This window comes from Dendropsophus ebraccatus, chromosome 9 (genome assembly GCF_027789765.1).
Source record: "Dendropsophus ebraccatus isolate aDenEbr1 chromosome 9, aDenEbr1.pat, whole genome shotgun sequence".
In the NCBI taxonomy this organism is placed as follows: Eukaryota; Metazoa; Chordata; class Amphibia; order Anura; family Hylidae; genus Dendropsophus; species Dendropsophus ebraccatus.
Window position 1 is genome coordinate 62,041,233 of NC_091462.1, and position 18,283 is coordinate 62,059,515.

At 41.5% G+C, this 18,283-nt stretch overlaps 1 protein-coding gene across 3 annotated transcripts in view; it reads left to right on the plus strand.

Moving 5' to 3' along the window:
- The window catches only part of GULP1 (GULP PTB domain containing engulfment adaptor 1), a 378,289-nt gene that overhangs the window by 67,438 nt on the left and 292,568 nt on the right, over window positions 1-18,283 (plus strand). For all 3 annotated transcript variants that reach the window (XM_069983509.1, XM_069983513.1, XM_069983510.1), the window contains exon 2: window positions 10,917-11,123. The gene's annotated coding sequence lies outside the window, so the exon portion shown is untranslated. The remainder of the gene's footprint in view (window positions 1-10,916; window positions 11,124-18,283) is intronic.

The window sequence follows — 18,283 nt, forward strand, 5'->3', positions numbered from 1 at the left end:
ACCTAAGTTAATTATACAATCTTAATCTTAAACCCCTTCTGATCAAAATTTCCAACCAACTAGAGTCCCTAAAAATTCCATATATCTCATGGATATTGAGGAAGAACCTAATTAAGTCTTACATCTTACCACAAGCCCTTTACCTTATCCAAACAGTCCCAATTAAATTCCCTGCAGCCTTTTGGCAGAACTACTTTTATAAGACTTTGGAGACCAAGCACCCCCCATCACATATGCCGATTGGTCTTATACCAGCTTTCCTTAATTGATCAGCTGTTAAGTTATCACCACCATGGAGTAATCTATTGAACATAACAATATATCCCATTTTACAGGCATCCAAAGAGATACCTTTATTAGAAAACATCCTATGGAAAACCCTCCCTATGGGTGAGCTGGAGTCTCAATCAGATATGGTCAAAAATTTATTAAAACATATCCCACTTATAAAGATAGCTCCTGGCTGGTGTGTTACCTTGACATGGAACAATTCCCTAGAGGCTTATTCTCTAAAGTCTACAAAAACCTTCTATGCCATGAAGCTATAAGCAAACCCACTTTTATTACGTCCTGGGAAAAGGAATTAGACATAAGATTCTCCAGATCTATAATCCCAGGACTTTTCTAGGTGCATTAAAATAGAGAAAAAATCCTTTAAACTAACTACTAGGTGGTACAGGACACCACATCTATTAAAAAAGATAAATATCTTAACTGACAACAACTGTTGGAGATGTAAAGCGCACCCAGGGACACTTACACATATTTGGCTTACTTGCCCAACTCTCCAAAATTATTGGTCAGAGATTGTTTGCCATATATCTACTATATCTGGAATCACTGTCCCACTTGAACCATCTCTCATCCTACTTTGGGTTCCTACTACTTTATTTACCACCGCTAAAAATCAATTAATGACTCAGTTACTCACTGCAGCTAAATTACTTCACTGCAGAGAGGAGCTTCCACCTACAGTGACGGAATGGATAGAAAAAGTACAACAGATCTCTCACCTTGAGGAACTCTGTAGCTGGAAGATGGGTTCTCATGAGAAATTCATGTCACTGTGGGGACCATGGAATAGAAATTCCTCTCTACAACCACAAATTCATAGGATTTTAATACTGGGATTGTCATTTCTTAAGATTTGTTATCAACATATGAGCTTTCTCTTTCTCTTCATTGGTTCTCTGCACCCCTAGCATTTCTTCCTTCCTTATAGCTAAATTCTGACCAAATCTGATGCCATATGCCCTGCAAAATAGTCACGACCCTAGTAATGTTATAAGTTATTAGTTCTTTGTTTAAGTTATATCCAGGGATTTATTTATTAACTTATAACTCTTAATCTTGATCTGGATTTCTGTTTCCACACACCACTTCGCGTTTCTGTTATGGTATGGTATGGAACCCTAACCTAAATGGCATAGCACTGGCTGGCGATTACCATTGCTAGAACAACAGTGTCCATAGAGGGAGTGCACTTCAATGCTAGGAGAAAAGGAATCTTGCTTTTCTGCTTTGAATAATGAATGAGTTATGGTAGGTAAAAATAAAACCTGAAATCGAGTTAAAATATGAGTAGTGTTTTATGTAAATAGTTGTGATCAGCAAAGTATTTAACACTGCGACTTGGCATTACTTTAGGTTAATTGTGGCCAAGATATTGCTTTTATATTAGATGCATATTCAGCAATTTTCTAGTGCAGATCATCTACTTGCCAGACAAGACATAATTAAGCACATGTTTATTTTCTTTCACCTTTGCACTGGTCAGCAGAGCTCTAGGGAAGCAATAAATAATAAATGAACACAGTAAATTGCTGTGAACTGTAGTGTGAACTGCTGTACCACATCAAGTGCTGAAACTGTGAAATACCCATTAGGAGTTTTTTCTATCCAAGGTTTCAACTTTCAACTTTTTCAAAGAATTTAAGTTAAATGTCACTGCCACATTTTATGCGCCTATTACCGTTTTGAGCTTATAATTTTAAGAGTAGTTAAGATTTATTCTACATCTTCTGATATATTAGAAGTGAACACTAAGTGGGAAATAAGTTATACATTGTGATTAATTTATAATGTCTTAACAGTCAGTTGTCTGTTCATATTTATATCCTTCTGAATTAATCATTTTCATTCAACTTAAAAATAGCATATAAAGAAATTTTTTTTTATAACAATAAGGCTATGTTCACATGACGTTTTTTTCTTTCCATTTATTACTTTTTAAAATGATGGCCTACAAGAGAAACTGTGTGAACAACTAAAAAATAACGTCCGTTGTTTGCAAAAGATGTCCGCACATAATTGACATGATCATTTGATGTCCAGGCAGACAATGTCTGCTATATAATACACTGTATGCCTTGGGAGGCCTCCATTCCATTGACACCAGTGCAGTCCATTAAGGTCAATTAAAATGTGGAAATAACTGATGTAATTTTTAAGAAGAAAAAGCGGACGCCTTTTCTTTTTTTAAACTTAGTGTGAACATAGCCTAAAAGTGTAGACATTAACGGAAAGCGGATCACAGAAAATGGGTACTATGGAGATATTTAAAGTGTGCATTTATTATTATTTCATATGGAATGTCTGTATGTGAGTATACATTTTGTTAAAACACACACAATGTTGAGATAAGATCTTGTTTCGGGGAAGTGTTAGGTGAAGTATTTGATCATGATCACATCACATGTTCCTTCAAGACAGGATATGGCCTGCTGAACTACCACGGTGTGTGTGTGTGTGTGTGTGTGTGTGGGGGGGGTAACTACCACCTAAAGAAGGGGGTTTACCTGTTTATGTTGCTGGGGATTGTTACTCTCTCTCGCAAGTATTTCAGTTTCGAGATCAGTGATCTGTTTTTCTTATGGCTCTACTAGGCATTGCTCCCACCTAGCCAGAATCCTGCTCCACACTGATGAGGGGCAACACCCTGAAACAGCTGTATGTGGATGGATACTCATAGGGCCCCTTAATATGTTGGTTTTGGTGGTTTCCTTACAGGAGCCACCCCTTGGCTGGGTCCTTCCCGGAGGGATATCTGGCTAGTCCTGTGTTTTGAGACACTTTGATGAGGCTCCTAGGGGACTTCTTTTGCATATTTATGTTTCCCAAAGGGCAATGCACCTAGGACTTCACTGCTTTGAGCGCTTTCACTAGCAGCCGGCAGTGTTGTCGTTTGGCTGATCTCCCTGAGATCAGCTATCTGTTTCTCTTAAGTATTTCAGCTGACACAAGGACTATTCTACAGTGGTTCAGAGAAGTGTAATTTGCCATTGTACCCCACTGACTACTGCTTGGTCCAACTGGAGGGATTATCTCCACCCTGTTGTGAAGACCCAGGGCCTGTACCACTGGATCTGGCATTTTGTGATTTCTTTCACCATTAGTCGGATCTTCATTGTCTTGAGTATGGGTAATTATTTTCTATCTAAATTCACACAACACCAGCCAAGGTTGTAAGAATCCCCACAACAGAGTACTGTACTAACTACAAAAGCCCCCTATACCTAGTAACCACCTAGCCTCAACTCAAAGTCCTCCTTGAACTACCAGAGACTTTGTCACACCAAGTATATCTATATTCAGCACTCCTCTAAAATGCACTTAAACAGAACGCTGCCAATGTACCTCTCAGGCGTAACTTGATCCTTTAACCCCTTAAGGACAGAGCCTGAAATGGCCTTAATGACAGAGACAAATTTTATGAATATGACCAGTGTCACTTTAGTCATTAATAACTTCGGGATGCTTTTACCTATCCGGCTGATTCTGAGATTGTTTTCTCGTGACATATTGTACTTTACATTTCTGGTAAATTGGAGTCGATACTCATAACAAATCTTTATGAAAAAAACCCAAATAATGTGAAAAAATGTGAAAAAATGCATTTTTCCAACTTTGAAACTTTTTTGCGTATACAGAAAGTGGTTATACCACATAAATTATATATTAAATAGCATTAGCAACATGTCTACTTTATGTTGGCGGCATTTATTAAACTATCTTTCATTTTTTTTAGATGATAGGAAGCTTAAAACATTAGCAGCAAATTTCCAAATTTTCAGTAAAATTTCAAAATCAGATATTTTTAGGGACCTGCTCAGGTCTAATTAAAGTGTATTTGAGGGGCCTGTATGTTAGAAAGCCCCACAAAGCACCCCATTTCAGAAACTGCACCCCCCAAACTCTGCAAAAGCACATCCAGAAAGTGTTTTAACCCTTTAGGGGAGTCACAGAAATAAAAGCTAAGTGTGTAAGGAATTTGAAAATTTTAATTTTCTGTGCAGAGATTTTATTGTAATCCAATATTTTTCATAATTATAAACCTATTACCAGAGAAATGCACCCCAATAATTATTGCCCCGTTTCTGCAGTTTATAGAAATACCCCATATGTGGCCCTATTGCGCTATTTGACGCAACCACAAGCCTCAGATATAAGGGAGCGCCTAGTGAATTTCAACGCCTCCGTTATATTTGGTCATTTTTGACTGTACCACTTCAGGTTGGCAGAGGCTCTGGGGTGTCAAAACCTAAAAAACACCCCTAAAGGGACACCATTTAGAAAACTACACCCCTCAAGGAATGTAACAAGGGGTGCGGTGAGCATCTGGACCCCACAGGTGCTTCACAGATTTTCCGAACAATATGGCGTGAAAAAAGAAAAATTTATTTTTTACACTAAAACGTTGTTCTAGCCTTCAATTTTTCATTTTCTTAAAGGGATAAGAGGCAAAAAAAGACAAAAAATGTGTAGCGCAGTTTCTCCCGAGTACAGAAATACCCCACATGTGGCGATAAAGTGCCAAGGGGGCGCAGGACGAGCCTCCAAAGGGAAGGAGCGCCAATTGGCTTTTGGAAGCTGAATTTCACTGAAAAGGATTTCAAGGGCCATGTCGCATTTACAGAGCCCTCGTGCTGCCAAGACACTGGAAATTCCCCACAAGTGATTCCATTCTGGAAACTACACCCCTCAAGGAATCTAACAAGGGGTGCAGTGAGCATATGGACCCCACTGGTGACGGGCACAAATGTGGAACAATGTGACGTGAAAGGGAAAAATTTCATTTTTTCACTTTCATGGCACAAATGTGCCCGTCATCAAGGGGTCCATATCCTCACTGCACCCCTTGTTAGATTCCTTGAGGGGTGCAGTTTCCAGAATGGGGTCACTTGTGGGGGGTTTCCAGTGTTTTGGCAGCACAAGGGCTCTGTAAATGCGACATGGCGTTCATCATCCATTCTAGCCAAATCCAACCTCCAAAATCCAAATGGCGCTCCTTCCCTTCAGAGGCTTGCCCTGCGCCCACATGGCGCTTTATGTCCACATGTGGGGTATTTACGGACTCGGGGGAAATTGCTCTACACATATTGTGTGTTTTTTTCTCTTTTAACCCCTTGTGAAAATGATAAATTCAAGGCTAAACCAACATTATAGTGTAAAAAATGTAATATTTCATTTTCACGCCACATTGTTCCACATTTGTGTCCGTCACCAGTGGGGTTCATATGCTCACTACACCCCTTGTTACATTCCTTGAGGGGTGCAGTTTCCATAATGGGGTCACTTGTGGGGGGTTTCAACTGTCTTGGCAACACAGGGGCCTTTTGAATGCAACATGGCCCCTCGAAATCCATTCCATCCAAATCCAGCCTTCAAAAACCAAATGGCGCTTCTTCCCTTCGGAGGCTTACCCTGCACCCGCATGGCGCTTTATGTCCACATGTGGGGTATTTCCGTACTCAGGAGAAATTGCGCTACACATTTAGTGTTTTTTTTTACCTTTTACCTACAAAAATTACACTAAATGTTGGTCTAGCCTTGATTTTTTTCCATTTCCACAAGGGGTTAAAAAAGAAAATGAACACAAAACGTGTAGGGTAGTGTCCCCTGAGTACGAAAATACCCCACATGTGGGCATAATGTGCCATATGGGCACAGGGCAAGTCACCAAAGGGACAGAGCGCCATTTAGAGGCTGGAATGGAGGATGGAGGCCACGTCGCAATTACAAAGCTCCTGTGCTGCCAGGACAGTAGAAACCCCCCACAAGTGACCCCATTCTGGAAACTACACCCCATAAGGAATCTAACAAGGGGTGCAGTGAGCATATGGACCCCACTGGTGATGGGCACTTACGTAGAACATGTGCTGAGAAAATAAAAAATACAATTTTTTTCATTTTCACGTCCCAAATGTGGCCGTCACCAGGGGGCCATATCCCCGCTGCCCCCCTTGTTAGATTCCTTATGGTTTGTAGTTTCCAGAATGGGGTCACTTGTGGGGGGTTTCTACTGTCCTGGCCGCACAGAGGCTTTGTAATTGCATCATGGCATCCTCTAATGGGAATGGCGGCCATACCTACTTAGCTGGGGAAAAGGGACAATTCTAATTTATTTGGGGGTATTAGGCCAATTATTAGTTTATAAGGTTGAAAATGACAGGTGTTCATCGAATTCAACCTGTGTTGATCCAGAGGAAGGCAAAAAACCCTCGTGAGGCAGACGACAGTAGCCTCATCACAGGGGAAAAATTCCTTCCCGACTCCATAATGGCGATCAGAATAATCCCTGGATCAACGTGACCCCTGAAATAGGAATAAGGGACAGAATTTAGATAATGTAGAACCCCAGTGACGTGTGGTGCGCCTTGGAGCGATCCAGTATGCAGAGGCCGGGGGAATCAGGACAGGTGTCACACGGGAAAATGGTGTCGCCCTGTTACGCCACACTCTGCACTTCTTCTGGGGTCTCCCTTTCTCCAGTGTGGGGGACGTCACCTGGAAAATGTTGCCCTGGTGTGATACGGGGTCCTTCATATCCAGAAGCGCTGGGTCCGCTCCATGGCTGCTAAATATTAGGGCGCTATTACTGCTTCTGATATGTTCGGATGGTGCCGCAAGCTACAGTAGCTCGGGCAGCGAGAGACCAGAGGAGGGGGCGCTGGTATAAAAGTTATCCTCGTACAGGTGGTGACCTCTATCCAGCAGTGGGAAGATCAGCTCCCGGACGATCTTCCCACTAACTCCGAGGATGGGGGGGAGGGGGCATCTGGGGCTGGATTCGGCTGTCCCTTCCTACATACACTCTAAGGGTACATGCACACTGCGGAATCGCGACAGATAACCCTTCGTGCATTCCGCAGTTGGCACCCACCGGCGGAGTGATGCAGGCGCACTTCTCCACCCATGTCATAGACTCCATTCTATGCACGGACGGATTCCGCTCTCCGTCCAACGTGTTCATTCTTTGGATGGACGACGGATTCCGCCCGTGCATAGAATGGAGTCTATGACACGGGTGGAGACGCGCGCCTCCATCAGTCCGCCGGTGGGTGCCAGCTGCGGAATGCACAAAGGGTTATCCTTCTCCATTCCACAGTGTGCACGTACCCTAAATCTGTAAGTGTACCCTGAGGTACTGTCACAGAGTGTGTAGAATTTCACACCATACCGTCATCTCTTATTGGGACAGTACTGGCGGAAAAGACGTGTCTGGGGGGGCAGCGTACGCTACGCTACCCCCAGACACGTCACTGGATGATGAGGATGATGAGGATGAATGGAGGAAAGAAGGATCCCCCCATTCATCCTCACTGGCTGTTTCGATGTCGGAGGCAATAACGTATCCCTCTGACGCCGAAAACACCCTGGGGGCCATCTTTATACGGGGACTAGTATATGGGGTATGTAGTGGTGTAGTGTCAAACTTTATTCAATGTAGTGTGGTGTAATGTAGTGTTTTGTACGTGTTTTTTTACAGTAAGTATAAAAAAAAAACCTACGCCAACAAAGGAGTTGCTGATAAATGCCGCACTTATGTGCGGCACTTATTAGCAGACTGTGGCAGTAGAATATAGAAAAAAAACACCCTACGCCAAAAAGGAGGAGTTGCTGATTAGCAGCGCACTTTCGTGCGATGCTGATCAACACTCAGCGGCGATAGGGTGCGGAAAATAGAAAAAAAAAATTTGAAAAAAAAAAATAAAAAAAATTCTACATTCTGAACATCCCTGTAGCTGCTGATAAGTGTATTACACAGCAGAGCGCAAAATACGGAAAGAGCCGACGCTGGAGCCGAAAATAGCCGAGAGAAGCCGAACGTGACATCACGGAAGAAGCCGAAGACCCAAACGAAGACGAGGATGCCGCGAACCCGGAAGACGCCGATCAGGAGCCCGGGACAGGTGAGTAATGTACAAATACCTGCTCTGGACCCCTCGGCTACCTAGCTGAGGGGTCCAGGGCAGGTATTTACTATTTTGTGGGACTCTGATCGCCGTGCCACCGGCCCGATCGCCGTGAACGGCCAGCCGGCCGTTCACGGCGATCGGGCCGGTGGCACGGCGATCACCATTACTTTTTACAGTACAAACACTAAAAGCACTAAACTGCACTTTTTTTCACAGGAAAAAGTGAGCTTTAATGTCTCATTGCTTTTAATGGGTAAATTGGCTGTTTGGAGCATTTCTACGTGCACTTTTGCTTTCAACCCACCACTACCACAACCACCACCACAAAAAAAAAAACAAACCTGCTAAACACCCATAGAAAGTTGTGTCTCTGTACCTGTGTTTTTGCCATTAGGGAGCTGTATTTTTATCCCTGTTTCCATTTGATCATGTGAACCACCTCATAAGAGATATGGGTCCACAGTTAGCTATCTCACCAGCACTACTGGTTCCAGGTGTTTGTGCTCAGTCAGATGTGCAATCACATCTCCTCAGTGCTATAGGGGGTGCTCAGCTTAACACATAGGCCCATGCCTTCAAAAAGCACTTAAAGGCAAACTCCAGGTAGAGGTTAAAAAAATGAAACTTCTGCAGAAGCATAAAGCATTACTTAACTATCTATTCCATTTTTGAAACTACCAAAAATCTATTTGTTTTAGGGGGGTTTTGTTCTGTTTTGTGTTTCTGCACTTCCTGGTTTATCAGTTGTACACAGTACTACAGGTTCCTGAATGCAATGCTTTCCCTTAGCTGTTCATCACAGTCCTCCACCCTGCCTATTTCCCGCTCAAAGCTGTTGCAGAACATCTAGGCTGTGTTCACACATTGCAGTTTCATTGAGTTACTAAATTATTTGCAGTAATTTATGATTTCATTGTGGTCCCACCCACACAGCACACTGTATGCTCTACCTGCAACACCACACAGCACACTGTATGCTCTACCTGTAACACCAGACAGCACGCTGTATTCTCTACCTGTAACACCACACAGCACGCTGTATTCTCTACCTGTAACACCACACAGCACGCTATATTCTCTACCTGTAACACCACACAGCACGCTGTATTCTCTACCTGTAACAGCACACAGTGCACTGTATTCTCTACCTGTAACACCACACAGCACGCTGTATTCTCTACCTGTAACAGCACACAACACGCTGTATTCTCTACCTGTAACAGCACACAGCACGCTGTATTCTCTACCTGTAACACCACACAGCATGCTGTATTCTCTACCTGTAACAGCACACAGCACGCTGTATTCTCTACCTGTAACAGCACACAGCACGCTGTATTCTCTACCTGTAACACCACACAGCACGCTGTATTCTCTACCTGTAACACCACACAGCACGCTGTATCCTCTACCTGTAACAGCACACAGCACACTGTATTCTCTACCTGTAACACCACACAGCACGCTGTATTCTCTACCTGTTACACCACACAGCACGCTGTATTCTCTCCCTGTAACACCACACAGCACGCTGTATTCTCTACCTGTAACGCTGATATTGGAATAAAATAAAGAACTTTTATATTTTTTTTTTCTTTTCATCTCCACGCACATATTATGATCAATCTGTTATCATCTGTTATCTTTGAAGTTGAGCCCAATAAGGCTCTGATCCTCTCTGCCGATTAGCATCATTTACTTGTGTTACTGCATCATTTTTGTAAATACGCTGCAGTACTGCAATGACACTCCAACATGTGTGAACACAGCCCTAATTTCACAGCACACTTCTGCACAATTAGAGAAATCAGTGCAACACCTGCTTCTGGCCAGTCAGAGAAGGTGAATCACTCAAGGGATTGGGGGATCCAGCCAAGCCTCCTGGGACATCACGCCCTGCCCCTGTCTGCATCATCAGCCTGTCCTCAGCAAACACACACAATGTGAGACAGAGGCATGGAATATTTCTCCTAAGGGGGGGGGGATAGCAGAAGGAGCAGGAGACATTGTGGATTTGCACAGGGACTATTTTTTTCACTTCCTGGATTTCTATCAGCTACCAGTGTGGCAGAACTCTACAGATATGGTAATACATTGTATAGACACATATATTTAACTTTTAAGGTACTTTTAATAGAAAACAAGTTTTTCTTATCCGGAGTTCCCCTTTTAATGTGAAACAGTTGGCAGGGTCCTGTTATGTGTTTTTCGATACAATAAAGATGAAGCTTTTAAGGTGAAGTGCAGCGGTATGTAATCATATAGTCAAGAGAGATATTGTCCCATCAGGGTGAATTAGCCTCAGTTTGCAAAAAAACTAACAAATATATATATATATATATATATATATATATATATATAATCTCTCCACTCCTTGTTAGATTCAATTAGTCAGATTTACTAAGCAAACCGTCTATTCTATTCTAAAAAAACAGCCTCTACTAGTGTGGCAGGATGGTTGGGTTTTAGTTTTGGCATTCGCCACATTAATGAATTTAACAGGAAATAAAACAAAAACATACATGATTGACAGCATGACAGCTTAAAATTGATGCATCGTAAATGAGGCCCAATATATCCTTTCGGGCATTGTCCTCTGTATCACACTGTCAGCACCTCGGGTTAGATCTGTGTGCTGACAGATTACCTTTAAATTTTTGTTGATTTTTTTTTTTTTGTATCATAATTGTTTATTTTTGTGTTCTAAATGTTTTCCAGGTGACATATATACTACAAAACACAGAATACACTTGGATACACAGATGATAAAAAAAAGTCTGGATATTGTAAAGTAGCATATGAAGAGCTGACATTTTTCTATGTGGAATTAATGCCAAGTTATAGTTGGATTGACCAGGAGCTTTAAGGATCGGAGAGGTGTTTCTTTTGTGGCGAGACTCAACAGCAGAACCATCTGTGACACAGGTAAAACAGTGTAAATTATGTTTTAAACTATTAACAATAAAACTTTTTTAGTAGGACTTCTAAACAGTATCTAATTTTGATAAAGTGTAGAGATATATTTTAATATTTCTACACTATCATCCTTTATTTATAATAGAAAAGAGATAATTTAGTAGCAAGCATTTCTCTGGAGAAATACCTAACATCACTGTCTAAAGAATCTGTGACTAGAAAAAAACAAACAAACCTGCATGACTGCAATTTAATTTAAAGAGAATGTTTTACCAGAAAATTACCTATTGTTAAAATCAGGTTAGTATGTTTAACATATTACAAGTCACATACAGCAGATATAAATAATCTCGGCACTACCTGGAACGCATTCACACCTCCTGACAGAGTAAAATCACCACAGCTGCGTCCCAAAGTCTTAGATGTTGGACACCGGCACATAGAGTCTCTGTATTTGTAACTTTGTCAGTAAAGAACTCCCTCACTGAACTGGCTTGCAAAGGATAAGAAAGTTTTATTCCATAAAAGATAGGGTTCGGAAGCTGACAAGTGCATACAGGGCCGGATCAAGGTTGGTGGAGGCCCTGGGGGACAATTTTGTTTGGGGCCTCTCATGCCTAACCCCCCCCCCCCCAAAAAAAAAAAAAAAACAACTATACAGCCATCCATACAAATAGCTGCCTTACTGTAGGGGATTTATAATGTTCATGAACATTATACACAGATGTGACACCGAGCTCTTCATGAATTGTAGTGAAAATGTTTGTAGATTTTGTTTGTCAGTTTTCATTTAATTTCATGCGGGGCCCCTCTCTGCCTATTATCAGTGTGAGATCAGTGGCCCAAAGTCAATTTTATTTTTAAATGATAATTTAGTGTTTTTACCTTGACTCATTTTTATGCCAACCGTGGGCTCCTTTTGGCCATATTTATCACCAATCCCCTCAGGGCCCCACACGTATGGATAGGTTATGAATATTACACATTTTGGGTAAGAATAATGACTAAAACAAGAAAAATAAAAATCCTCTGAATAAGTAACCAACTTCAGCCTGATTAATCTAGATACTATATAACAGCCACATTGCAGACATCATGTGGGAATGGGGAAAGAGGCTATTTGTCCAGCAGTACGGCAATACTGTGCACTGTGCCACTGAAGGGGTATTGGGTCTCACCACAAAATGTGAGCAATGTTGTGGAAACTGGGGGGGGTGGCTTTAAGGGAGCAATGTGGAGAGTACAGAGTGTGCAAGTATAAATAGCAGAGCTGTATGTGTGTGAGCATTAATAAAAGATATGTATGTGTAAAAGGCCGGTGTGTCTGTGTGTAACAGGCAGTGCTGTGGTGTGTGTGTGTACGTTGAGGGGCTGGTTACCTGCTCATACGGACATGAGCTCCTCTCCATACACATCCCTTCCGACAGCTTGCAGAGTCTGGCTCCTCCCTCATCACATGGGCCTAACATCACCACAGGTCCTTTAGCTCACACTGAGCAGGGTATCCCGTCCTGCAGCTGCCCTGGTTTCCAGTCTCTCAGCCATATCACAGTCCTCACAGGGAGAAGCAGGAGTCACAGGACACACAGGCTGCTGCAGCCATGGTTAGCAGCAAAACGTGAGGATACACAACACTCTGTGTGAGGTTGTGTATCCTCTACTGTTTGCTTTTTTTTTTACAAACCCTACTTCCAGGTTTGGGCTGGTTGAGGCCCCCTAGTGGTGAAGGCCCTGGGGCACGTGCCCCTGGTGCCCTCCCTTTAATCCGGCCCTGAGTGCATAGACATTTGACAACAACCTCCCTTTGGGCCCTGTGCGTCACTTGCAAGTTCAGCCCATTTAACCCTTTCATGATCCAGTCCAAAATGGTGTAAATGACCGCACCAATTTTCAGTTTTGTTTTTTCCTCCTCGCCTTCTAAGAGCTATAGCGCTTTCATTTTTCTATCTACAAACCCATGAAAGGGCTTGTTTTTTTCAGGAACAAATGTACTTTGTAATGTCACCTTTCAATTCACTGTAACATGTATGAGAAAACCCCCAAAATAGTTTTTTATGAAAATAAAATTGGTGAAATTGGGAGGGGGGATGTGCAATTTTGTAACTTTTGTAGGGTTCCCGTTTCTACGTAATGCTAGTCACGGTAAAATTTATATGATACCATTATTCTATAGGTCAGTCCAAACACAAAAGTATGGAAGTTTACAAAGATTTCCTAATTATTTTTTTTTATGAAACCTTTTTTCCAATAGATTATTAAAATGGTGACTCTTATACCAGTTTTTTTTCACCGATGGGGATATATGGGATGTAGTTTTTTTTGTGCCATGATTTTTAGTTCTTATATATAATGTAACAAAAAAAATCGACAATCTTGGCATTTTTTTCCCTTTCTTCATTTACGCTGTTTGCCATACAGGATCACTTTTGTTAAATGTTAATAGATTGGAAAATAATGCATGCTCCGGTATATAACATGTTTGTATATTTTTACATGTTTTATTTATACAATGGGATGGAGGGGGGGGAGGGGTTGAATTAATATTTTATTAAGGGAGGGGCTTTGGGATATTTTTAAAAACATTTTTACTTTTTATTTTTGACACTTAAACCCCCCATGTATCAGTGTTATCGGTGTTCTGCACATAAAGACTGCCTGTGGCAGACTCTATGAGCCGAATGCCGACCAGATCACACATAGATTAGGAGAACTCCTCCAGCGATTCGGTAAAGCGTTAAGTATCCCCGCATTTACACTTAAGGTGTTCATGACAGGCTGCAGCGTGATCGTCATTATCAGTAACGCATTTCGGCCTATACGTCATAAACTGAGCTTTCATTTTTATTAAAGAGTATTTTCTTAAATAAGAAGTTTATTATGTATACCTCACTTGGCAACACACTATATCTGGACATATTGAACCACAACAGATTCTATGAGGTTTTAAAACATTTCAATAGAGTTGTGCCTAACACACATAACACACATAACTGGTTTGTCATTCAGACTGTGACATACTACACCAGAAGGCGCCCTTTGGTTTATTCTTTTTTTTACAGACTTACAATTTCTTGTCAGACTTTGAACAGAAAAGTATTTACCTTCACTATTATCTATATTGTTTAGAAAAAAAAAACAATCCTCAAATCTTGTAGTTTTCATTTTACCCCATTTTCCCCTTTGATCAAAAATATCCCCATTGTGGCTATAATTCATTGTGGCTCCCTGAATACACAGTAAATTCCAAAACTAGATTTGCATTTCCAGGGAAATACATAGGGGGACATTTATCAAGGGTTTTGCGCCTAATTTTCGGTGAACAATTGCATTCTCACCCATTTTGGTCCAAGTTCTATTTATGAACCAGTATTCGACAGGTGACTATTTTTTAGATGCGACATCTTTTAATCTGTCTGTGTTAAGTATTCACCCAAAAGTTCGCATAATCTGGGATTAGCGCCTAATTTATCATTTGCCTGTCGCATTAACAGGCGCAGGCTTACATCTGGTCAGTACCAGGTGAATAAAACTGCAAATTTTTTTTTATATTTGCGCCTTTTTTGCGCCTTTTTAATTAGATACATTTACTATGGCAGTGCTACACTTTAATGAATCAGTCACAAGATATTGGAACAAAATACACACCAATCCCCATTAGAATAGTTGCACACATTAGACTCCTTAATAAATGTCCTTATAGTGCTTGAAAAGAGCATTCCTTTAACAGTGACTTCACTTTAACAGAAACTTTAACCCTTGATACCCTTCCTGTAAGAAAGATTTTGGTACAGTCCCTTAACCTCTTAACGACATCGGGCGTAAATTTACGCCCTGATGCCGGTAAGGGAGTTCAGAGCGGGGCCGCGCGGCGACCCCGCTCTGAACCGCGGCGGTCCCGGGTGCCGCGTGTAGCCCGGGACCGTAGGTATTAGCGGGCACGGTCCGATCGCCGTGCTCGCTAATACAGTAATCAGATGCAGCTGTCAAACATGACAGCTGCATCCGATTACCGGATTCAGCCGTTCCCAGGTGTCTAGTGGAGGAGATCGCTCCTCTGGGATGTTATCCCGGAGGAGCGATCTCCGTTTCTGAAGCCGGCCGGGGACCGCTCCAAGATGGCGCCGTCCCCGGCTCGGCACTCGTTTACTTCCGGCTGCAGCAGCCGAAAGCAAACGAGTGCCGATCTCATGGATCTATGAGAGATCAAAGCACTTATACTAGAAGTCCCCCAGGGGGGCTTCTAGTATAAGTGTTAAAGTAAAAAAAAAAGTGTTGTTAATAGTAAAAAGCCCCCTCCCCTAATAAAAGTCTGAATCACCCCCCTTTTCCCAGGTTATAAATAAAAGTAAATAAATAAATAAATAAACAAACATGTTTGCTATCGCCGCGTGCGTAATCGCCCAAACTATTAATTAATCACATTCATGATCTCGCACGGTAAACGGCATCAGCGCAAAAAAATCCCAAAGTGCAAAATTGCGCATTTTTGGTCGCATCAAATCCAGAAAAATTGTAATAAAAAGCGATCAAAAAGTCGTATATGCGCAATCAAGGTACCGATAGAAAGATCACATCATGGCGCAAAAAATGACACCTCACATAGCCCCATAGACCAAAGGATAAAAGCGCTATAACCTTGGGAATGGAGCGATTTTAAGTGACGTATATTTGTTGACAATGGTTTAAATTTTTTACAGGCCATCAGATACAATATAAGTTATAGATGTTACATATCGTTTTAATCGTAACGACTTGAGGAACATATATAACAAGTCAGTTTTACCCCAGGGCGAATGGCGTAAAAACACATTTCCCCCAAATAAACAAAATGCTTTTTTTTTTTTTTCAATTTCACCACACTTTGAATTTATTTCTGGGTTCGCAGTGTACTTTATGCAAAAATTCAGCCTGTCATTGCAAAGTACAATTAGTGACGCAAAAAATAGGGCTCATGTGGGTTTCTAGGTGGAAAAATGCAAGTGCTATGGCCTTTTAAGCACAAGGAGGAAAAAACTAAAACGCAAAAATCTAAATTGGCTCTGTCCTTAAAGGGTTAAGAAGCAACTTTGGTGCCAAACCTTTAGAGGTGACCTATATACAGTCCCTTTAAGACCAGTTTATGTATTGTCCCTTTAAAAGGTACCATCCTTTGAAGAGCAACTTTAGTGCTGTCCCTTTAACGTTTCAATATAGTTTTTATTAAAGTTTTTTTTCAGTTTTCATATACAACAAATATAACATACAGACATAGCCAAGGTGTGATTACTGTAGAAAGGAATAACCATGGCAGTTACGGTATATAAATGATACATCAGTATTAGTCGATTACAAAAAATTCTAAGCGTAGGAGAAAGTTTAAGTTTGTATCTACCAAACAGCAGAGTATATTCGAAGTTGCCTTGAGACCATGTTATAAAGTATGTCATAACACAATACCAGGGGCTAAGGGGTCACACCTGAACATTAAACATAACACACACACACCAAAACAAGATGATGCAAAACATGGAGAGCCTTGCGATAATGGAGAGCAAGATAGCTTAACGGCAATAGCTATTGATATGCGAGGAAATGTGGGTGCAGCATTCGCCGAAATAAAATGAATGTAGTCATCATAAAGTGAGCTAAAAGAAGTTTGGAGCTACGAAAGCGAACACGGAATAGTAGCTGAGTCATATTATGGATGCAATGGAGGTGAACACAAATAAAATATTGCCAGGTAAAATATTGCTCATAGTGGAGTAATAACGGAGAGGAGTCGCATAGTATTGGATCATGTGTTGGTCACAGGTTAGGTTGTAAAGGTGGAAAGTCGTTGAGTAGTCATCAAAAGTGGCTTCTAGATTTCATGTATCAATATAATCACTCATAAAACTATAACAGTCGTGAGTGAACAGTGGAGTGTTAGCTATCAAACGTGGGTACCTAAATTGAACCAGTCGTGGTTAGCAATGTAAATGGTATTTGTGCAGCACATGAAAAATTAGAATAGTATCAAAGTCAACATAAAACAAATAACACAGTATCTACTACTACAATCGACAACACAAACATAAGCCTAATATGGCGCCAACAAAAGTGCTAACATATGGTTAGCTTAGGTGGGGTAGGGGCACGTAAGTCCAGCAAATGCCAAGGGGTATGCGATGTGTGCAATATATGAAGTAAGGTATGAGGCAAGCATCCTGCCTAAGGTAAGTCCGCAGTAGTCATTTGTAAAGTGAGTTCACGATAGCTATTATTGGCCTGTGCTGTGGTGTGCCCCAAGTGTCAGCCAGTCCCTCCGGCTGTAATCATAGACTTTATAGGACTGAGGTGTCGATCGTAATGTTCCATAAAGCATGAAGTCATTCTCCGTCAGCCAGATTGCAGATTGTTGAGAAAGTTCCGTCTTTTGAAACAGTTAATGGAGCAGGGTATCTCCAAGAATACAAAATGTTGTTAGCTCGCAAGGTTTTAGTAATTGGGACAAGGTTTCTGCGCTATTGTAATGTAGGTGAGCACAAGTCTGTATAGATAGAAATCATGGCAAATTCGTTTTGGAGAGCAACTTTCTTTTTAAAAGTTTCCAGCAGAGCAGCTTTGACATGAAAATAGTGTAGTCGCACCAAGACATCCCTAGGGACCTTGGATGAAAGATGTTGGGGTCTAGGGATCCAGTCAATTACCCAGTCAATAACAAGCTCTCTGTGGACGCAATCTGGGAGTGCTGCTTTAACGAAACGTTGAATGTAGTGGTGTAGCTCAAGGGCCGTAATCGACTCCAGTACACCCATAATTATAGTGCTTGAAAAGCACTATATTGTAATCCGTATTCTTCTTCTTCCGTTTCTTCTTCCAGCCAATTTTCTGCGCATAATACAGCCCGAACCGCTTTGCGCACAGACTCCGTTCAAACTGCGTTTCAAAGCCCTCGGCGGTGTGTGGTGTGCTATCTATTTTTCGTTTCGATCGGATTTGTCGCTTTTAAGAAATTTACGTTTAAAGACCCCGAATTTCCCATAGAAAATAATGGCCCATTGAAAATAGTGGCCACACTCTAACCGCTGACAGCCAATCACAGCACATATGCAAATAGCTGAAATATAGCAGCCAATAGGAACTCTAAGGTCTCGTCATGCATTGTATCACACCATCCACAGTCACATGTCCACTATTAGCCAATAGAA